The sequence below is a fragment of the Procambarus clarkii genome, chromosome 38 (genome assembly GCF_040958095.1).
Source record: "Procambarus clarkii isolate CNS0578487 chromosome 38, FALCON_Pclarkii_2.0, whole genome shotgun sequence".
Taxonomy (NCBI): Eukaryota; Metazoa; Arthropoda; class Malacostraca; order Decapoda; family Cambaridae; genus Procambarus; species Procambarus clarkii.
In genome coordinates this window covers 37,696,780-37,721,502 of record NC_091187.1, presented here as the reverse complement: position 1 = coordinate 37,721,502, position 24,723 = coordinate 37,696,780, and positions in this window count along the sequence as shown.

The following is a 24,723-nucleotide window of genomic DNA, read 5'->3' as shown; positions in this document are numbered from 1 at the left end:
GTTTATCCTACTGCACCTTACTGGTCAGTAAGGTGCAGTAATGCTCTTACTGAGCACTTGGACGGTCGCGGATTGAACGTCGACCTGCATGAAGCGAGACCGTCGCTCTACCGTCCACCCCCAGATGGTTGAAACGAAATAGGAGGAAGGCTAATACACAGAAAACGATAAAGATATATGTGAGGAGCTCAATTCCAGCTGGCATGTAATGTCCACAACAGACCCTGAGCCCTCAGCGAGCCTCTGGCACTGATCTTTAACGAGTCACTTGAACCAGACAGCGTATCCCCATAGATGTTAAAAGAAGCAGCACAGGCCCTCAGCGAGCCTCTGGCACTGATCTTTAACGAGTCACTTGGACCGGACAGCGTATCCCCATAGATGTTAAAAGAAGCAGCACAGGCCCTCAGCGAGCCTCTGGCAGTGATCTTTAACGAGTCACTTGGACCGGACAGCGTATCCCGATAAATGTTAAAAGAAGCAGCGCAGGCCTTCAGCGAGCCTCTGGCACTGATCTTTAACGAGTCACTTACACATACAGGGGGAGTTACCAAACTGCTGCAAGAAGGCAATCGTGGTGCCAATCTACAAGAAAGGAGATAGAGAAGAGGCACTTAACTACAGACCAGTGCCACTTGATGTTTATAAACAAAACATCAATTGATGTTTGTAAACAAACATCAATTTGAAAACATGGCTTTAGGGAAGGGAAATATATCCTCCTCCTACATCCTACAATCCTCCTACAACACGTTACTACAATATCCTACAACTCATTACTACAATTACCTACAACACGCTACTACAACATGTTACTACAATCTCCTACAACACGTTATTACAATCACCTACAACACGTTATTACAATCACCTACAACACGTTATTACAATCACCTACAACACGTTATTACAATCACCTACAACACGTTATTACAATCTCCTACAACACGCTACTACAATCTCCTACAACATGTTACTACAATCACCTACAACACGTTATTACAATCACCTACAACACGCTACTACAATCTCCTACAACACGCTACTACAATCTCCTACAACATGTTACTACAATCACCTACAACACGCTATTACAATCTCCTACAACATGTTACTACAATCACCTACAACACGCTACTACAATCTCCTACAACACGTTACTTCAATCTCCTACAACACGTTATTACAATCACCTACAACACGTTATTACAATCACCTACAACACGTTATTACAATCACCTACAACACGTTATTACAATCACCTACAACACGTTATTACAATCACCTACAACACGTTATTACAATCACCTACAACACGTTATTACAATCACCTACAACACGTTATTACAATCACCTACAACATGTTACTACAATCACCTACAACACGTTACTACAATCTCCGCTTCGTTTCCGTTTCCGCCTCGGCTGGAAATCGAACCCGGATCCCTTAGGACTCCAACTTCTGAGCGCTGTCCACTCAGCCGCGAGACCCCCCCTCCTTTGTACTCACCTAGTTGTATTCATCTAGTTGTGCTTGCTGCACTCCAGTATGTGTCTATTACCTTCTAGATCCTTTCATAATCTGTTCATGAGTTTCCAGTACCTTCCAGTTCACGAGTTTCCAGAAGGATCCAATGTGTGTTTCTGTCACAGAACCTTCCAGTAATCCTCAACAACTGGAACACCGCCGTAGAGTCTCAACAATATTCCCTCCACAAGCAACTTTAACAATTTATGGGCGGGTCTCCCAGGGCGAGGGTGGGCAGTCAGGGCGTGAAATACGGCCCCCGCGCCGCCACGCTCAACGCCGCTCCTGATTCACGCCGGCAGTCAGGGCGTGAAATATGGCTCCCGCGCCGCCACGCTCAACGCCGCTCCTGATTCACGCGGGCAGTCAGGGCCTGAAATATGGCTCCCGCGCCGCCACGCGCAACGCCGCTCCTGATTCACGCGGCAATATCCGCGGTCCAGGCGCCCACGACGCTATCCAGGAATGGTGAAGTTTGCAGAGGATGCAAGAATGGTAAACCAGTTTTAGGCCGAGGCTTTCAGAAGCTTCCTGGATCTTTCGGAAGCTTCCAGAAGCTTCAAGGAGGTTCTAGAGGCTTCCGTAAGCTTACAGAAGCTTCCTGGACCTTCCAGAAGCTTCCAGGAACTTCCAGGAAATTCCAGAAGTTCCCGTTTAGGCGAAAAAAGATTCCAGTAGTAGTGGCATATGGCTCATAGAAGGACCGTTTTGCTTTTTTCGACGGTCCCTCTATGAGTCGAGCATTTTTCGTAACCCCGCTGACCCTTGCACAGACATCGCTAATGGTCAATGACGTCACCAAGTCTTCATCTTCCCTGCATAAGCCCGTTTACTGTTATGGTGTATTTATTCCCAACCCATACTTATCTAGACGTTTTTTATGTATAGTGTCCCAAATTTTTTCCTGGGATTGACGTAGCCACAGGGGTGTTTTCAATTTTTTTTCCGACGGCTGCCTCTAGCCCAGGGTATGTTTTTCAATTTTTATTTGTTAGTGCCTCGTAGTCTCCTAATCTTTTTATTCATTTATCATCCGATCTCGTTCATCATATGTAATTTTCCAAACAAAGGAGATTAAAAGGTACCCTCCTAGACCCTGCCATTTTGGTTTCCATTCCATTTATGGTTTCCAGATGTTCTAACATTGGCTACTAAATGTTTCAACACTGGCTTCTAGAGGTTCCAACACTGGCTTCAAAAAACAGATGTGCAGTATAGAGGCTTTCAGGGCTTGTGTAATCCAAGGAACTCTGTTTTAGGGGTTATAGACTCCAATGGGGTCCAAGGGGGTCTAAGGAGATCCAAGGGGGTCCAAAGAGGCCCAAGGGGGTCCAAAGAGGTCCAAGGGGGTCCAAAGAGGTCCAAGGGGGTCCAAGGGGATCCAAGGTTGTCCAAGGAGGTCCAAGGGGGTCCAAGGAGGTCCAAGGGGGTCCAAGGAGGACCAAGGTTGTCCAAGGTTGTCCAAGGAGGTCCAAGGGGGTCCAAGGAGGTCCAAGGTTGTCCAAGGGGGTCCAAGGTTGTCCAAGGTTGTCCAAGGAGGTCCAAGGAGGTCCAAGGTTGTCCAAGGAGGTCCAAGGGGGTCCAAGGAGGTCCAAGGTTGTCCAAGGAGGTCCAAGAGGTCCAAGGTTGTCCAAGGATGTCCAAGGTTGTCCAAGGAGGTCCAAGGTTGTCCAAGGTTGTCCAAGGTTGTCCAAGGAGGTCCAAGGTTATCCAAGGAGGTCCAAGGGGGTCCAAGGGGGTCCAAGGAGGTCCAAGGTTGTCCAAGGAGGCCCAAGGGGATCCAAGGGGGTCAAGGAGGTCCAAAGTTGTCCAAGGAGGTCCAAGGTTGTCCAAGGGGGTCCAAGGGGGTCCAAGGGGGGTCCAAAGGAGTCCAATGGGCTGTGGGAATCCTATAAACGTTTCCCAGGGAAGGTGGCAACGTTCCAGAGCAGGGATGCCAGATTGTGCTACTTGTAGCCCAATTGGGTTACCAATTAGGATAATTGCATTCAATTACAAGGCCAGCTATGTATATCATTACTTATTACTTTTTCAGCGACAGTTAAAATAAGCTGTTTATTCTGAAAAACGAGTCAATCGGGAAACAATATTTAGCTACTTTTATTGTAAAGTTTATGACATTTAGTTCTTCAGCTCGCAACTTTCGGCAATTCAAATCTGGCACCCCTGTTCCTGTGAGAACCGCGAGAACGTTTCTATCATCGACAAGTCAGAAACGTCCAGCAGGAAGCTGGAAGTTCGAAGCCTCCAGCGGTCTGAGAGTACTTTACGCTGTTCCAGGAATATTTTCAGTGACTTTTCGGCTCAGGTTCCAGTATTTTCTCTGGCTTCGTACTGTTTTAGTCCATAAATTTTTGCTCAGCGATATCAGCAAATAATTTCAGCACCTTACCAGATAGTGAATAATGTTTAAAGTTGTTGATATATTTTTTGATGATGATTTATTGGGAGAAAAGTTGATTGTTTATAAGTTTAGTTGATTGTTTATGAGTTTTTCGGAGTTCTAATTTACCCCTCGTTATCTCTAACCCCCTTGTCCTAGACAACACTGCGTCACAGTCGCGTTCCAGCAGCCGTCAAGGGCTGTCAGGACGCTCTCCTCGGCACCCTTTCAGGCACGTTGCTTGAGCTGCAAAGATTTTTATCTTTTTTGGCGCGTTCTCCCAGTTTCCATTTATCCAGTTCACCCGTGTAAGGTGTCTCTGGTTCTCTAGCTACGCTCCGGTGCCTTCCTGTTCGCTTCTGGGAGCACGGAAATGGCTTATTTTGTCGTTCTTGTTGTATTTGTGTATTTTGTTGTATATTTTTGTTGCCCGTGATGTAAAGATAATCAGATATAGGACAGAGTAAGTGCTGGGATATGATACAGACTAAGAGCTGGGATATGAGGCAGAGTTAGTGCTGGGATATGAGACAGACTAAGAGCTGGGATATGAGACAGACAAAGTGCTGGGATATGAGACAAAGTGCTGGGATATGAGACAGACTAAGAGCTGGGATATGAGAAAGACTAAGAGCTGGGATATGAGACAGACTAAGAGCTGGGATATGAGACAGACAAAGTGCTGGGATATGAGACAAAGTGCTGGGATATGAGATAGACTAAGTGCTGGGATATGAGACAGACCAAGAGCTGGGATATGAGACAGACTAAGTGCTGGGATATGAGACAGACTAAGTGCTGGGATATGAGACAGACTAAGTGCTGGGATATGAGACAGACTAAGTGCTGGGATATTAGACAGACTAAGTGCTGGGATATGAGACAGACTAAAATCTAGGCCTTGAAACAGACTATGTCGTCCGTCGAAGGAGAACGTCGTTGCTATGTCGACTAAATCAACGTGCGCTAAAAAAATACTCAACACCTTGAGAAGCTCAGGAAACATACTCAACGCCTTGAGAAACTCAGGAAACATACTCAACGCCTTGAGAAACTCAGGAAACATACTCAACACCTTGAGAAGCTCAGGAAACATACTCAACGCCTTGAGAAACTCAGGAAACATACTCAACGCCTTGAGAAACTCAGGAAACATACTCAACGCCTTGAGAAGCTCAGGAAACGTACTCAACGCCTTGAGAAGCAGAGGAAACATACTCAACACCTTGAGAAGCTCAGGAAACATACTCAACACCTTGAAAAGCTCAGGAAACATACTCAACGCCTTGAGAAGCTCAGGAAACATACTCAACGCCTTGAGAAGCTCAGGAAACATACTCAACGCCTTGAGAAGCTCAGGAAACATACTCAACACCTTGAGAAGCTCAGGAAACATACTCAACGCCTTGAGAAGCTCAGGAAACATACTCAACGCCTTGAGAAGCTCAGGAAACATACTCAACGCCTTGAGAAGCTCAGGAAACATACTCAACGCCTTGAGAAGCTCAGGAAACATACTCAACGCCTTGAGAAGCTCAGGAAACATACTCAACACCTTGAGAAGCTCAGGAAACATTCTCAACGCCTTGAGAAGCTCAGGAAACATACTCAACACCTTGAGAAGCTCAGGAAACCTACTCAACACCTTGAGAAGCTCAGGAAACATACTCAACACCTTGAGAAGCTCAGAAAACATACTCAACGCCTTGAGAAGCTCAGGAAACATACTCAACGCCTTGAGAAGCTCAGGAAACATACTCAACACCTTGAGAAGCTCAGGAAACATACTCAACGCCTTGAGAAGCTCAGGAAAATACTCAACGCCTTGAGAAGCTCAGGAAACATACTCAACACCTTGTATTGCTCAGGAAACATACTCAACGCTATGTGTAGCTCAGGAAACGCACAAACCCAATCATCAGGGTGTGAGTTTTCAATCGCATATAGTCCTGGGGACCATTCAGGCTTGTTTGCATTTGTGTTCCTCACGTGTTGCCCCCAAAAATGAGGTGATTTGATAAAATGCTATGCCCAAGATTACCATCCGAGTGCCGGCGGGGAAGTGGTTCAAATAGCTTCGGCTATCACTTCCTTATGTCCGGTCGTGATGGTCAAGTGCATTAATTAAGGCATCCTGTAGTTACCAGTTGCGTTGCTCCTGGGAGTATGGGTTCGAGTCACTTCTATATATATATATGGGTTCGAGTCACTTCTATATATATATAGAAGTGGTAATTTATGTGGTAATTTATGGTAAGCGTATTTAACTTTGTTAACGTAGCTTTACTATTTTTCATATTCAATTTCATTTTTATATATATATATATATATATATATATATATATATATATATATATATATATATATAGATATATATATATATATATATATATATATATATATATATATATATATATATATATATATATTGTGACGATAATCTCCTTCAAGAGATTGAGCCTGCTCTTCCCTCCACAATTACGTCGTTGAAATTATATAAAACTACTATGGAAGAAATGTCCAACAACGACAACAACACCAGCAAGGTTTGCCAGAGCGCAAAACGTTGCAGCCGGGGACACCTGTTCAGACTCAAACCGCCAAACTACCTGTTGATCGCTACCGGCTCCGCTGATTGGTCGCCGGCTGGGCTGCAACTGCACTCCACCCCCCATACTACTTGATGTCTGGGGTCGCCACGACCTCAGACCTCAGAATATTCTGTGCTTTCGTAGTTACCACTCCTCCCGGCTAGACGTTAGCGTATACTGAGAGAGGTGGTAGCTTAAAGCCAATATTCCAGCACCTCCCTTTAATTTTGTGTTGCACTTCTTGTTATTTTATCTTAACGTAACTTTTCATTGTGTCATTTAATTATTCTTATTATTTTGATTGATTGATTTTATTATACAAATTTGTTTGTCCATTTTTTCATGTTTTGATTTATTTAACGTAATTAAAATTTCATTGTTAAAATTTACTTGTGTTTTGTGTGTCTTCTCCTTACCTTACCACAGACGAAGTTCCAGTTTTTCTATTTTTTTTATAACTATGTGACGAGGCCATACCCCTAGCCTTAAACAGCCGAACACCAACGCGTTACCGTCACAAGTTATATGGGGGCCTGTCCTAGGAGCTTCACTCAGGTACTGATGCCAAGTGGTAATTTATGGTAAGCGTATTTAACTTTGTTAACGTAGGTTTACTATTTTTCATATTCAATTTCATTTTTTATAAGGTGCGGTGTATTGTGCATTACGAGAGTAACATATAGTGAAGGTGAGACAACTTTGGATTACGTGGTGACTGTAGGCCGCAGTCATACTCTTAATTGGTCATCTCTCCCTCCTTGTTATTACTCGTGTTTACCATCTATGTCCCTTGAATATTTCTCATTTTGACAGATCATCATATTGGTACCCTGGTACTGTGGTCTGCCCCGGGTCAAGAGTACCCAATCTTCTGCAATCTGACTGTAGGAGGACAAAGAGGGCCATAGTTCCTCTAGCTCGAACTTTAGTTGCTGAATTGGGACCTCAGCAGCAGTTCTCGTCACCAGTTGACACCTCGCACCCCTACACGTCAGTCAGAGATGATGATACATACAACGGTAGGGAATTAGCTTACTTTTTCAGAGCACAAAAGTTCGCTAATTCTGTAAGTATCATATTAAATTCAGTAGGAAAAACTTGCTTTATGTCCTAAAGAGACTTGGCAAGGTATGCCTACATCCTTGGACTACCAATTTTACTTTTGAAGCATTTAACTGTTTCATTTGTTTTCGAAACTCTGTTTCATTTGTTAGTAGGATTTTCTTGCCCTTATCCTCTTACATGAGTACCGGGTACAAGATTTCCTGCGCCCTTGATTTAATTTAATCATTTAACATCTTTTACTTAACTTTAATTGTTAAAGATCTCACAGGATAGGTACCAGTTGCCACGTTGTCCTGTTTCTGACATTCACTATTGAATATTCGTGTACCTTTATTTGCTAATTTCACCATGTTTCGTCTCCAAGCTTTCCGTACAAATCCAGCAGGTGAAATAGGGACTTTAAGTCGTGCCAAGAGGACTGAATTACAAACTCTTGCACATGAGTATCAACTAGAAGTTCCCTACCAAGCCAACAAAAATGACCTACACAACCTGTTGCTGGATTACTATTTAGAGCAAGGTAAGATAGACTCTGAAACTCATGAAACTTACTATATTGCAGAAAAAACTGATTTGGCAACGATGAAACTCAAATTGGAACTGGCCAAGATTGAACGTGAACAACAAGAACGAGCTGCTGCCATACGAAGGGAAGAACACGAACGCGAAGCTGCTTTGAGGAGGGAAGAACAAGAACGAGAAATCACCCTCAGAGAACGTGAAGCTGCCTTGAGGAGAGAAGAACACGAACGTGGACTCGCCCTCCAGGAACGTGAGGTTGCACTACTCCAGGAGCGGGAACGAGTACAGCTTGAAACCAAACGACGCGAGTTGGAGATGCAACGCGAACATGACAAGCAACAAGCGACTCTGGCTCTAGAGTGTCGTCAACGCGAAATCGCCTTGGAAACTTCACACTTCACTCAACGCCAGCAAGCTACTGCCAATCTTCCCGTCAGTTTTAATATATCACATGCAAGTAAGTTAATGCCATCCTTTGTAGAAGCAGAAGTTGATGTGTTCTTCACCACCTTTGAAACCCTTGCTAATCAACTCAGTTGGCCTGTCGACCAATGGGCCACACTTCTCAGAGTCCATCTTACAGGTAGAGCTGCAGTCACACTCAGTACTCTGGCGTCTGAGAATGACTACCACACTCTGAAACAAGCAGTGTTGGACGCCTACCTCCTCTCTACTGAAAGTTATAGAAGGAAATTCTGTGACCACCTGAAGGCAAGTACCACTACCTTCCTCGAGTTTGCTAACACGAAACGGAGGTATTTCATGAAATGGCTGGAAGCAGCACATGTCTCTACTTTTACAGAACTCGTCAACCTGATGCTTGTTGAAGAATTCTTGAGACGTGTGCCGCCTCCTGTCCGCCTCTACTTAGCAGATAAAGAAGAAACCGACTACCTGAAGTGTGCTAAGTCGGCTGACACTTACAGCCTCATCCACCGGCTGACCCCCGAACCATCCTCCAGTAAGAAGTCGTGGTACAGTTACGAGAAGGTGAGCCCCGATCAAGCTGGTTCACAACTGTACTGCAAGTATTGTAGACTCTATGGACATACCATAGACAAGTGTGGTAAGTCTCAATACAAGGGAACCACTGACCAACAAAGACCCAAACCAACTCCTCCTAAGTCCGGTAAGCCTGTGATGAATGTTGGTGTTAATGTTAATGATCTTTCTCTTTTCAGTAACCACCTGTATACTGGAACTGTCTCTGCCAACGGTTCAAATCCGGAGGGACGTTGCAAATTGAAGATCTTGAGGGACACAGCGGCTTTACAATCGATCATCTTGAAGTCGGCTGTGCCCAACATCGTCTACACCGGAGAAACTGTCTTCATCACTGACTTCACTGCTACCACTCCATACCCTCTCGCCAGAGTCCACCTGGATTGTCCCTACGTGAACGGGGAAGTCCAAGTCGCCGTCAGGGAAAAGCCTTTTCCCATGCCTGGAGTGCAACTTCTCCTAGGCAACGACTTGGCAGAAGACCTGCAACCGACCAACCTGATCGTCATGGACAAACCCCAGGTGTGTAACTCTGTGCCACTAAACCCTATTCTAGAGTATGTTCCAGCAGAGGTTCAAGAGAGTGATGAAGTTTCTCCTCCGGTTCTCGTGACCACCCGTGCACAAGCCGCACGTCCACAGCCAGCTGACTCTACTGCTACCGCTGTCCCTCAAGACCCTCAGAAACTCCCCCCGCATCTGACCAAGTTGGAGTTCCGTAAGTTGCAGAGGGAAGATCTTACTTTAACGCCATTGTTTTTCCAGGCTGAGACTCAACCCGACAGTATTCCTGGGTTCTTCCTAGAGAACGACTTACTCTACCGCAGATATAGACCCAGTAAACTGAAGGAGGAGGACGATTGGGCCAACATCGAACAACTTGTGATTCCCACCAGCCTGCGGCCCACTATTCTACACCTGGCCCACGGAGCATTCTCCCACTACGGCTTCAACAAGACTTACCATGGGATTCGCCAAGACTACTACTGGCCAGGTATGGTAAATAACGTCAAACAGTACGTAAAACAGTGTCATACATGTCAGATGGCAGGCAAACCGAACGTCTCCATTCCCAGAGCACCACTGATTCCCATACAGGTGCCTGCGGAACCTTTCCACAGACTCATAATAGACTGTGTTGGTCCTTTACCTCGGACCAGTTCAGGTAACGCCTACATCCTAACCATCCTGTGTCCTACCACCAGATTTCCCATAGCAGTTCCAGTGAAGAACATCACGGCTGCTACGGTTATAAAACATCTATTGAAGATCTTCACTCAATACGGATTTCCCAGGGAGATTCAAAGTGACTGTGGTACCAACTTCACCAGTGATCTCTTCAAAAGGACACTGGAGGAGTTCAACATCAAACAGGTATTGTCCAGCCCCTATCATCCTGCTTCACAGGGTTCTCTTGAACGTAGTCATCAGACCATCAAAGCACTCTTGAAAAAGTTTTGTAGTGAAACCTCGAAGGATTGGGATAAGCAGATTGACCTAATAATGTGTATTTTCAGAAGTCTTCCCAATGAGTCCCTAGGAGTATCTCCTTATGAGATGCTCTACGGCCGTAAGTGCCGTACTCCCCTTAAGGCTTTCAAAGACTCTCTCAGAGATGCCACCTTCAGTGAGCATCAGAATGTGCCCCAGTTTCTTCAAAACCTTCAACACATTCTCGAGAGAGTCCACCGTTTTGCCCATGATAATCTATTGAAAGCCCAGGAGAGAATGAAGACTCATTATGACCAGACCAGCAAAGTAAGAAAATTCAAGCCGGGAGACTTCGTCCTTGCCTATTTCCCTATCCCAGGTTCACCTTTACAAAACAGATTTTCAGGACCCTACTGCGTCAAAGAGTGCAGGAATAATAACAACTACGTAATAGAGACTCCAGAAAGGCGGCGGAAGACCCAGCTGTGCCACGTCAACCTTCTGAAGCAATATAATGGTACTCCTCCCACTGTCCTGACTAACTATTCCACCTTCACAGAACCCTACATCCACAGTGAGACCATCCCAGCTTCTCCTCCCGAAAGCACTGACAAGGAGTCGGCGCTTTCTAATTCCAAAATCCTTAATGATCTTCCCAAATGCTTTCAGGATAATAATCGTGCTCCTTTGCCCTCTTCTAATTCCACTCTCACCTCGTCAGATAAGCCCTTCATCCTCCATGTCGACGCCAATGGTACCGACGATGGTGGTGTCGTGATGCAGCAACGAGGCGAGAAGAATACACCTGTCAGCGACTACTGCTACAAGGAACTACGGAACAATTGGCAAGGAGCTACTCTTCCTCATCCTGAAGCTTCAGCACTTCACTCCACACCTGAAAAGTGCTCGGTCCACCATCAATACGGACCACACCATCCTACACCACCTGCAGCACGCCCACTTCCCATCTCAACGTCTTCTACTATGGGCTTGCTACCTGCAGAAATTCAACCTGGAGACACGCTATACCAAGAGTCTGACAACATCTTAGCCCATGATCTCTCCAGAGTTTATGAATTAGAAGCGACTCCATCCATTACTCCACCACATAACGACGTACTTCTTCCAGAACCGCAGGCTTCGGGGGAGAGTTGTGACGATAATCTCCTTCAAGAGATTGAGCCTGATCTTCCCTCCACAATTACGTCGTTGAAATTATATAAAACTACTATGGAAGAAATGTCCAACAACGACAACAACACCAGCAAGGTTTGCCAGAGCGCAAAACGTTGCAGCCGGGGACACCTGTTCAGACTCAAACCGCCAAACTACCTGTTGATCGCTACCGGCTCCGCTGATTGGTCGCCGGCCGGGCTGCAACTGCACTCCACCCCCCATACTACTTGATGTCTGGGGTCGCCACGACCTCAGACCTCAGAATATTCTGTGCTTTCGTAGTTACCACTCCTCCCGGCTAGACGTTAGCGTATACTGAGAGAGGTGGTAGCTTAAAGCCAATATTCCAGCACCTCCCTTTAATTTTGTGTTGCACTTCTTGTTATTTTATCTTAACGTAACTTTTCATTGTGTCATTTAATTATTCTTATTATTTTGATTGATTGATTTTATTATACAAATTTGTTTGTCCATTTTTTCATGTTTTGATTTATTTAACGTAATTAAAATTTCATTGTTAAAATTTACTTGTGTTTTGTGTGTCTTCTCCTTACCTTACCACAGACGAAGTTCCAGTTTTTCTATTTTTTTTTATAACTATGTGACGAGGCCATACCCCTAGCCTTAAACAGCCGAACACCAACGCGTTACCGTCACAATATATATATATATATATATATATATATATATATATATATATATATATATACATATATATATATATATATATATATATACATATATATATATATATATATATATATATATATATATATATATATATATATATATATATATTTTATTAAATATGACCGAAAAAGTAAGATTAATAATTCTAACACGAATTTTCTCAATCTTTCGTACATTATGCTTCACTGTTGGAGGTAAATCAAAAATCACTTCTCCAAAATTCATTTTTATTTATTTTTTTTGGAGAAGTGATTTTTGATTTACCTCCAACAGTGAAGCATAATGTACGAAAGATTGAGAAAATTCGTGTTAGAATTATTAATCTTACTTTTTCGGTCATATTTAATAAAATATGTCTACAGGAAAGACTGCTACCAAAATATACTAATATATATATATATATATATATATATATATATATATATACATATATATATATATATATATACATATATATATATATATATATATATATATACATATATATATATATATACATATATATATATATATACATATATATATATATATATATATATATATATATATATATATATATGTATATATATATATATATATATATATATATATATATATATATATATATATATATATATATATATATATATATATGCGAACAAGCCTGAATGGTCCCCAGGACATATGCAACTGAAAACTCACACCCCAGAAGTGACTCGAACCCATACTCCCAGAAGCAACGCATCTGGTATGTACAAGACGCCTTAATCCACTTGACCATCACGACCGGACAAAATGAGGTGATAGCCGAGGCTATTTGAACCACCCCACCGCCGGCACTCGGATAGTAATCTTGGGCATAGCATTTTACCAAATCACCTCATTCTTTGGGGAACACGTGAGGAACACAAATGCGAACAAGCCTGAATGCATATGTCCTGTCCCCAGGACATATGCAACTGAAAACTCACTTGGTAAAAGTGATTTGGTAAAATGCTATGCCCAAGATTACTATCCGAGTGCCGGCGGTGGGGTGGTTCAAATAGCCTCGGCTATCACCTCATTTTGTCCGGTCGTGATGGTCAAGTGGATTAAGGCGTCTTGTACATACCAGATGCGTTGCTTCTGGGAGTATGGGTTCGAGTCACTTCTGGGGTGTGAGTTTTCAGTTGCATATGTCCTGGGGACCATTCAGGCTTGTTCGCATTTGTGTTCCTCACGTGTTCCCCAAAGAATGAGGTGATTTGGTAAAATGCTATGCCCAAGATTACTATCCGAGTGCCGGCGGTGGGGTGGTTCAAATAGCCTCGGCTATCACCTCATTTTGTCCGGTCGTGATGGTCAAGTGGATTAAGGCGTCTTGTACATACCAGATGCGTTGCTTCTGGGAGTATGGGTTCGAGTCACTTCTGGGGTGTGAGTTTTCAGTTGCATATGTCCTGGGGACCATTCAGGCTTGTTCGCATTTGTGTTCCTCACGTGTTCCCCAAAGAATGAGGTGATTTGGTAAAATGCTATGCCCAAGATTACTATCCGAGTGCCGGCGGTGGGGTGGTTCAAATAGCCTCGGCTATCACCTCATTTTGTCCGGTCGTGATGGTCAAGTGGATTAAGGCGTCTTGTACATACCAGATGCGTTGCTTCTGGGAGTATGGGTTCGAGTCACTTCTGGGGTGTGAGTTTTCAGTTATATATATATATATATATATATATATATATATATATATATATATATATATATATATATATATATATATATATATATATATATATATATATTATAGAAGTGACTCGAACCCATACTCCCAGAAGCAACGCAACTGGTATGTACAAGACGCCTTAATCCACTTGACCATCACGACCGGACAAAATGAGGTGATAGCCGAGGCTATTTGAACCATCCCAACGCCGGCACTCGGATAGTTATCTTGGGCATAGCATTTTACCAAATCACCTCATTCTTTGGGGCACACGTGAGGAACACAAATGCGAACAAGCCTGAATGGTCCCCAGGACAATATGCAACTGAAAACTCACACCCCAGAAGTGACTCGAACCCATACTCCCAGAAGCAACGCAACTGGTATGTACAAGACGCCTTAATCCACTTGACCATCACGACCGGACAAAATGAGGTGATAGCCGAGGCTATTTGAACCACCCCACCGATGGCACTCGGATAGTTATCTTGGGCATAGCATTTTACCAAATCACCTCATTCTTTGGGGCACACGTGAGGAACACAAATGCGAACAAGCCGGAATGGTCCCCAGGACAATATGCAACTGAAAACTCACACCCCAGAAGTGACTCGAACCCATACTCCCAGAAGCAACGCAACTGGTATGTACAAGACGCCTTAATCCACTTGACCATCACGACCGGACAAAATGAGGTGATAGCCGAGGCTATTTGAACCACCCCACCGCCGGCACTCGGATAGTTATCTTGGGCATAGCATTTTACCAAATCACCTCATTCTTTGGGGCACACGTGAGGAACACAAATGCGAACAAGCCTGAATGGTCCCCAGGACAATATGCAACTGAAAACTCACACCCCAGAAGTGACTCGAACCCATACTCCCAGAAGCAACGCAACTGGTATGTACAAGACGCCTTAATCCACTTGACCATCACGACCGGACAAAATGAGGTGATAGCCGAGGCTATTTGAACCACCCCACCGCCGGCACTCGGATAGTTATCTTGGGCATAGCATTTTACCAAATCACCTCATTCTTTGGGGCACACGTGAGGAACACAAATGCGAACAAGCCTGAATGGTCCCCAGGACAATATGCAACTGAAAACTCACACCCCAGAAGTGACTCGAACCCATACTCCCAGAAGCAACGCAACTGGTATGTACAAGACGCCTTAATCCACTTGACCATCATGACCGGACAAAATGAGGTGATAGCCGAGGCTATTTGAACCACCCCACCGCCGGCACTCGGATAGTTATCTTGGGCATAGCATTTTACTATGCGTGCCGGCGGTGGGGTGGTTCAAATAGCCTCGGCTATCACCTCATTTTGTCCGGTCGTGATGGTCAAGTGGATTAAGGCGTCTTGTACATACCAGTTGCGTTGCTTCTGGGGGTATGGGTTCGAGTCACTTCTGGGGTGTGAGTTTTCAGTTGCATATTGTCCTGGGGACCATTCAGGCTTGTTCGCATTTGTGTTCCTCACGTGTGCCCCAAAGAATGAGGTGATTTGGTAAAATGCTATGCCCAAGATAACTATCCGAGTGCCGGCGGTGGGGTGGTTCAAATAGCCTCGGCTATCACCTCAATTTGTCCGGTCGTGATGGTCAAGTGGATTAAGGCGTCTTGTACATACCAGTTGTGTTGCTTCTGGGAGTATGGGTTCGAGTCACTTCTGGGGTGTGAGTTTCAGTTGCATATTGTCCTGGGGACCATTCAGGCTTGTTCGCATTTGTGTTCCTCACGTGTGCCCCAAAGAATGAGGTGATTTGGTAAAATGCTATGCCCAAGATAACTATCCGAGTGCCGGCGGTGGGGTGGTTCAAATAGCCTCGGCTATCACCTCATTTTGTCCGGTCGTGATGGTCAAGTGGATTAAGGCGTCTTGTACATACCAGTTGCGTTGCTTCTGGGAGTATGGGTTCGAGTCACTTCTGGGGTGTGAGTTTTCAGTTGCATATTTTCCTGGGGACCATTCAGGCTTGTTCGCATTTGTGTTCCTCACGTGTGCCCCAAAGAATGAGGTGATTTGGAAAAATGCTATGCCCAAGATAACTATCCGAGTGCCGGCGGTGGGGTGGTTCAAATAGCCTCGGCTATCACCTCATTTTGTCCGGTCGTGATGGTCAAGTGGATTAAGGCGTCTTGTACATACCAGTTGCGTTGCTTCTGGGAGTATGGGTTCGAGTCACTTCTGGGGTGTGAGTTTTCAGTTGCATATTGTCCTGGAGACCATTCAGGTTTGTTCGCATTTGTGTTCCTCACGTGCGCCCCAAAGAATGAGGTGATTTGGTAAAATGCTATGCCCAAGATAACTATCCGAGTGCCGGCGGTGGGGTGGTTCAAATAGCCTCGGCTATCACCTCATTTTGTCCGGTCGTGATGGTCAAGTGGATTAAGGCGTCTTGTACATACCAGTTGCGTTGCTTCTGGGAGTATGGGTTCGAGTCACTTCTGGGGTGTGAGTTTTCAGTTGCATATTGTCCTGGGGACCATTCAGGCTTGTTCGCATTTGTGTTCCTCACGTGTGCCCCAAAGAATGAGGTGATTTGGTAAAATGCTATGCCCAAGATAACTATCCGAGTGCCGGCGGTGGGGTGGTTCAAATAGCCTCGGCTATCACCTCATTTTGTCCGGTCGTGATGGTCAAGTGGATTAAGGCGTCTTGTACATACCAGTTGCGTTGCTTCTGGGAGTATGGGTTCGAGTCACTTCTGGGGTGTGAGTTTTCAGTTGCATATTGTCCTGGGGACCATTCAGGCTTGTTCACATATATATATATATATATATATATATATATATATATATATATATATATATATATATATATATATATATATATATATATATATATATATATATATATATATATATTGGTAGCAGTCTTTCCTGTAGACATATATTATTAAATATGACAGTAAATGAAAAATCAATTCTCAAAAATTCATTTTTATTTCTAGTCTGACGCGACACTTGAGCGCGTTTCGTAAAACTTATTACATTTCCAAAGACTTTAGTTTACACACACACACACACAACTAAAACAGAATAGAGCTTAAACATCTTCGATTTTTTATACCTGCATTTGGGTGAGGTGATATGTTACAACAGTTTTGGATGAGGTGAAAACAAACTTTCAACACAAGCCAGAACACGAAACAATGGGTATTGAAGGTAAGAATGGAAATAATTGCAGAGGGCCTATTGGCCCATATTTCTTGATGCTTCTCTATTGGAGCGGAGTCTTGAAGTGGGTAGAATATAGTTGTGCATTAATTGGCTGTTGATTGCTGGTGTTGACTTCTTGATGTGTAGTGCCTCGCAGATGTCAAGCCGCCTGCTATCGCTGTGTCTATCGATGATTTCTGTGTTGTTTGCTAAGGCTCTGGTGATGGTTTGGTTGTGGGAAGAGATTATATGTTCCTTAATGGAGCCCTGTTGCTTATGCATCGTTAAACGCCTGGAAAGAGATGTTGTTGTCTTGCCTATATACTAAGTTTTTTGAGGCTTACAGTCCCCAAGAGGGCATTTGAAGGCATAGACGACCTTGGTCTCTTTTAAAGCGTTCTGCTTTGTGTCTGGAGAGTTTCTCATGAGTAGGCTGGCCGTTTTCTTGGTTTTATAGTAAATCGTCAGTTGTATCTTCTGATTTTTGTCTGTAGGGATAACGTTTCTATTAACAATATCTTTCAGGACCCTTTCCTTCATTTTATGAGCTGTGGAAAAGAAGTTCCTGTAAAATAGTCTAATAGGGGGTATAGGTGTTGTGTTAGTTGTCTCTTCAGAGGTTGCATGGCGTTTCACTTTCCTTCTTATAATGTCTTCAACGAAACCATTGGAGAAGCCGTTGTTGACTAGGACCTGCCTTACCCTACAGAGTTCTTCGTCGACTTGCTTCCATTCTGAGCTGTGGCTGAGAGCACGGTCGACATAAGCGTTAACAACACTCCTCTTTTACCTGTCTGGGCAGTCACTGTTGGCATTTAGGCACATTCCTATGTTTGTTTCCTTAGTGTAGACTGCAGTGTGGAAACCTCCGCTCCTTTCCATGACTGTTACATCTAGAAAGGGCAGCTTCCCATCCTTCTCCATCTCGTAAGTGAAACGCAACACAGAATTCTGCTCAAATGCCTCCTTCAGCTCCTGCAGATGTCTGACATCAGGTACCTGTGTAAAAATGTCGTCAACATACCTGCAGTATATGGCCGGTTAAAAGGTTCATGTCGACTAAGACTTTTTGCTCGATGGTACCCATGTAGAAATTCGCAAACAGGACACCTAGGGGAGAACCCATGGCGACCCCATCTACTTGCTTATACATGTGCCCATCCGGGCTCAAGAAGGGTGCCTCTTTAGTACAAGCTTGGAGTAGTTTCCTTAGAATGTTTTCTGGTATGTCCAGAGGACATACATGTATGTCAAAATGTCAAAACGCAACTACTTCATGCTACAAACGCATGGAGAAACAGCAACATCGACGAAAGTCTCCGTTCTCGCATCGAGCAACACCTCGACATCCTCACAGACCGACATCACCTCAGCACTGAATCAAGGATAATCAAGAAACTAACAACGTTATATGGAGGACCTATGGCAATTCCACGACCAAGAGACGGTTTCCTGAACCTTGCAGGAATCAACCTCACTGACGACCAAGTCACTCTCCTAAATCTGGGTATAAACTGTCACGTTATGTCCAGACCAAGTGAGATGGCCCTGAAAGTGGAGTTGGAGATTCTGTTGGACGACATATTCGACCTCGAGGCACAAAAGAAGGTCACCACCAAAGACACCTTACAAGTAGAACTTATTGCGGAAGGAGGAAAGAATCGAGGCAACTACAAAAGCACCATACTGTCCCCCGAGCTCAAAGCGGCAGCTAAGAGCCTTCGTGAGAACAAGGAGATAGTTGTCAGGAGAGGTGACAAGTCGCTAATATACGTCATTCTTAAAAAAGACGAATATCTGGCGAAAATGAACCTCATACTCTCTGACCAAACTAAATTCCAAAGAGTAATGTAGGACACTACAACCGAATTGAAAGCAAAGGTCAACAAATTGATCGAAACTGTGAACGCCAAGAAATCCGGACACCACCTGCCAATGATTATTGGGGAATATAAACCTGTATCGAGGGCTGGGGTTGTTGCTGTTGCGAACTCGTTGGAACCAGTGGTTAGAGGTGTTTGTTTGGGTTTAAACTGTTAGTAGATAGTGGTATGGGAATTGATTTGGAGGAAGGAGGTAATAAAAGTATGTGTTCGTGGGAGAAAAGAATTGGCAAAATGATCAGGGAAAGAGAAGGGCCTCAAAATAGCAATTCACTTAGGGTATATTACACTAACACTAGAAGTCTAAGAAACAAAATAAACGAGTTAAATGCTCTTGTCTGCACAGAAAAAAATAGATATTATTGCACTTACCGAAACGTGGATGAATGTAGAAAACAGAGAGCTATTACCTGAATATCAAATAAATGGATTTAAACTATTTCACACAGATAGATATATTAGACGAGGAGGGGGAGTAGCCATATATGTTAGGGACAATTTGAAATGTAGTCTCAATGAGGGAATCAAAACTGAGCCACATACAGAAACTATTTGGATAGAATTAAACGAAAAAGCAAATAACATTATAATAGGAGTTATATATAGGCCACCAAATTTAGACAGAATGGAAGCAAAGCATCTATGGGATGAAATATCTAGAACATCTAGATCTAACAGTATTTATGTCATGGGTGACTTTAATTTTAGTGGAATAAACTGGTTGAACAAAGCAGCGAATAATGAAGCAAAAGATTTTCTAGAATTAATTGACGATTGCTTTCTTACGCAACACATTAAGGAACCAACGCGGGGAAATAATATTTTAGATTTAGTGTTAACTAACAGGGAGACACAAATTAAGGACATCGAAATAGGGCGTGAGCTAGGGAACAGTGATCATAAAGAAATCAGATTTAGCGTTCAATGGAATAGATCTGTAGGAGAAAATTCTGTTAAAGTGCCTGATTTTCGAAAAGCTGATTTCAATAGCTTTCTTTGGTCAAATAGATTGGAAAGTCTTAGGTATGGGGTGTGGGCCGGTATTGGAGCTAGACGTGAACCCAGCGATAGGTGACGTAAAAGGGGTTTTCGATGTGGATTCAAAATATAACCTATTTAAAAATATTCTAACCAAAGCCCAGGAATGTAGTATACCATATAAATTGAATAGATCGAATACTAATGATCCAAAGTGGATAACAAAGGACCTGAAGAACCTTATAGGTAAAAAGAGAGCGTGGTGCAACAGGATTAGGAATTGGGAAGTCAGTTTAGAACAGGAATTCGTACAACTGGTTAGAAATACTAAAAAAGAGATAAGGAAAGCAAAAAGAAACTATGAAGTTCGCATAGCAGAGCAAGCAAAAACTAATCCTAAAGGGGTTTTCCAGTTATACCGGACAAAGATTGGGGAAAGTATAGATCCATTAAAAACTGAGACAGGTCAAATAACAGATAATGATGAAGAGATGAGTAGTATTTTTAATAAATATTTTATATCTGTGTTTACTAAAGAGGAACTTAACAATATGCCTTCAGCCGAACAAGTCTATGTGGGTGGGGACGAGGACAGGTTAACTAGTTTAGCAGTTACCAGGGAGGATGTAAGTAAACAAATAGTTAAACTCAAACCAAACAAATCCCCAGGGCCGGATGAAGTGTTTGCCAGGGTGCTTAAAGAATGCAAAGAGGAGCTTTCCGAGCTCCTGTCTCCCATATTTAATAAATCAATTGAGTTAGGCAGAGTGCCAGAGTTATGAAAAGTTGCTAATGTGATACCAGTTTTTAAGAAAGGAGATAGATCATTTGCGTCAAACTATCGACTAATTAGCGTAACGTCTATTGTGGGAAAGTTACTTGAATCAATAATTGCAAATAAAATTCGTCTTCATCTTGAAAAACACAAATTAATAAATGAGTCGCAACATGGTTTTACAAATGGCCGTTCATGTTTAACAAATTTGCTATCTTTTTATTCCAGCATAATTGAGGCAGTTCATAGTGGTAAGGATTGTGATGTTGTGTACCTTGACTTAAGCAAAGCTTTTGATACAGTGCCACATGAAAGACTGATTAAAAAAATAGAGCCTCATGGTACTGGAGGTGCTATATTAAGCTGGATTAGGGCATGGCTATTCCAAAGGAAACAGAGAGTTAGTATAAATGGGGTTAAGTCAGAGTGGGAAAATGTTGTAAGTGGAGTGCCTCAGGGCTCTGTCCTGGGACCTGTGTTGATTATAATATATATCAATGATTTAGATTCAGGTTTGAGTAGCAACATTTGCAAATTTGCTGATGATACAAAAATCGGCAGGGAAATTAATACGGAAGAAGACTCACTATCACTTTAAGTTGATCTAAATAGGGTTTTGAAATGGTCAAAGGATTGGCAGATGCAGTTTAATGCTGATGAATGTAAAGTTTTAAGGCTAGGTAATGATGATAGAGTTACAAGATACGAGCTAGATGGTGTTGAGATTGCGAAGTCGAATTGCGAAAGGGATCTGGGAGTTATGATAAGTAAGAATTTAAAACAAAAGGATCTATGCATGAATGTTCGTAATAAGGCAAATAGGACACTGGGATTTATTAATCGAAGCGTTAGTAACAAGACACCTGGTGTGGTTCTTCAGCTATATCTTGCTCTGGTTAGGCCCCATTTAGATTATGCAGTTCAGTTTTGGTCGCCTTACTATAGAATGGATATAAATTCACTTGAACGTGTCCAGCGTAGGATGACTACGCTAAGTTAATTTTCCAAATTAGAAACCTTTCATATGAAGAAAGATTAACACAGCTTCAATTGCATTCACTGGAAAGGCGAAGAGTTAGGGGTGACATGATAGAGGTTTACAAGGGGATGAATGGACATAACAAAGGAGATATTAATAGGGTATTAAAAGTATCAACAATGGTATAAATTAGATAAGTTTAGATTTAGGAAAGACTTGGGTAAATACTGGTTCGGTAACAGGGTTGTTGATTTGTGGAACCAATTACCGCGTAACGTGGTGGAGGTGGGGTCCCTCCATTGTTTCAAGCATGGGTTGGACAAGTATATGAGTGGGATTGGGTGGTTATAGATAGGAGCTGCCTCGTATGGGCCAATAGGCCTTCTGCAGTTACCTTTGTTCTTATGCTCTTATTTTCTAACGTACATGGCTACTCCCCCTTCTCTTCTAATATATCTATCTGTGTGAAATAGTTTAAGTCCATGTGCTTGATATTCAGCTAATAGTTCTCTATTTTCTACATTCATCCGGCCCTGGGGATTTGTTTGGTTTTAGTTTTACTATTTGTTTAATTACATCCTCCTTGGTAACTGCTAAAATAGTCAACTTGTCCTCGTCCCCACCCACATGTACACTTGCTCGGCTGAAGGCATATTGTTAGGTTCCTCTTTAGTAAATTCAGATATAAAATAGATATTAAAAATACTACTCATCTCCTCGTCATTATCCGTTACTTGACCTGTCTCAGTTTTTAATTGACCTATCGTTTCCCCTAGTCTTAGGTCGATATAACCGAAAAAAAACATTTAGGATTTGTCTTCGCTTGTCCTGCTATGCGAACTTCATAGTTTCTTTTTGCTTTCCTTATCTCTTTTTTAACGTTTCTAACTTTCTAATTTCTTGTACGAATTCCTGTTCTAAACTGACTTCCCAATTCTTAATCCTTTTGTACCACGCTCTCTTTTTACATATAAGATTTTTCAATTCTTTTCAAAATCACTTTGGGTCATTAGTATTCAATCTATTCAATTTGTATGGTATACTACGTTCCTGTGCTTTGCTTAGAATGTTCTTAAAAAAGTTATATTTTGAATCTATATCGAAATCCCCTTTTATGTCACCTATCGCTGGGTTCAAACGTCTGTTGTGGGAAAGTTACTCGAATCGATAAGAACAAGAACATTAGAACAAAGGCAACTGCAGAAGGCCTATTGGCCCATACAAGGCAGCTCCTATTTATAACCACCCAATACCACTCATATACATGTCCAACCCATGCTTGAAACAATTGAGGGACCCCACCTCCACAATGTTACGCGGCAATTGGTTCTACAAATCAACAACCCTGTTACTGAACCAGTATTTACCCAAGTCTTTCCTAAATCTAAACTTATCCAATTTATACCCATTGTTTCGTGTTCTGTCTTGTGTTGATACTTTTAATACCCTATTAATATCCCCTTTGTTATGTCCATTCACCCACTTGTAAACCTCTATCATGTCACCCCTAACTCTTCGCCTTTCCAGTGAATTCAGCTTAAGCTTTGTTAATCTTTCTTCATATGAAAGATTTCTAATTTGGGGAATTAACTTAGTCATCCTACGCTAGACACGTTCAAGTGAATTTATATCCATTCTATAATATGGCGACCAAAACTGAACTGCATAATCTAAATGGGGCCTAACTAGAGCAAGATATAGCTTGAGAACCACACCAAGTGTCTTGTTACTAACGCTGCGATTAATAAATCCAAGTGTCCGATTTGCCTTATTACGAACATTTATGCATTGATCCTTTTGTTTTAAATTCTTACTAATCATAACTCCCAGATCCCTTTCGCAATTCGTCTTCGCAATCTCAACACCATCTAGCTCGTATCTTGTAACCCTATCATCATTACCTAACCTCAGAACTTTACATTTATCAGCATTAAACTGCATCTGCCAATCCTTCGACCATTTCAAAACCCTATCTAGATCAACTTGAAGTGACAGTGAGTCCTCCTCCGAATTAATTTCCTTACCGATTTTCGTATCATCGGCAAATTTGCAAATGTTGCTACTCAAACCTGAATCTAAATCATTTATATATATTATAAACAACAGAGGACCCAGGACAGAGCCCTGAGGCACCCCGCTTACAACATTTTCCCACTCTGACCTGACTCCATTTATACTAACTATCTGTTTCCTTTGGTATAGCCATGCCCTAATCCAGCTTAATATAGCACCCCCAATACATAAGAACATAAGAACATAAGAACAAAGGTAACTGCAGAAGGCCTATTGGCCCATACGAGGCAGCTCCTATTCTATAACCACCCAATCCCACTCATATACTTGTCCAACCCGTGCTTGAAACAATCGAGGGACCCCACCTCCACAATGTTACGCGGCAATTGGTTCCACAAATCAACAACCCTGTTACTGAACCAGTATTTACCCAAGTCTTTCCTAAATCTAAACTTATCCAATTTATATCCATTGTTTCGTGTTTTGTCCTGTGTTGATACTTTTAATACCCTATTAATATCCCCCCGGTTATGTCCATTCATCCACTTGTAAACCTCTATCATGTCACCCCTAACTCTTCGCCTTTCCAGTGAATGCAACTTAAGCTTTGTTAATCTTTCTTCATATGAAAGATTTCTAATTTGGGGAATTAACTTAGTCATCCTACGCTGGACACGTTCAAGTGAATTTATATCCATTCTATAATATGGCGACCAAAACTGAACTGCATAATCTAAATGGGGCCTAACTAGAGCAAGATATAGCTTGAGAACCACACCAGGTGTCTTGTTACTAACGCTGCGATTAATAAATCCAAGTGTCCGATTTGCCTTATTACGAACATTTATGCATT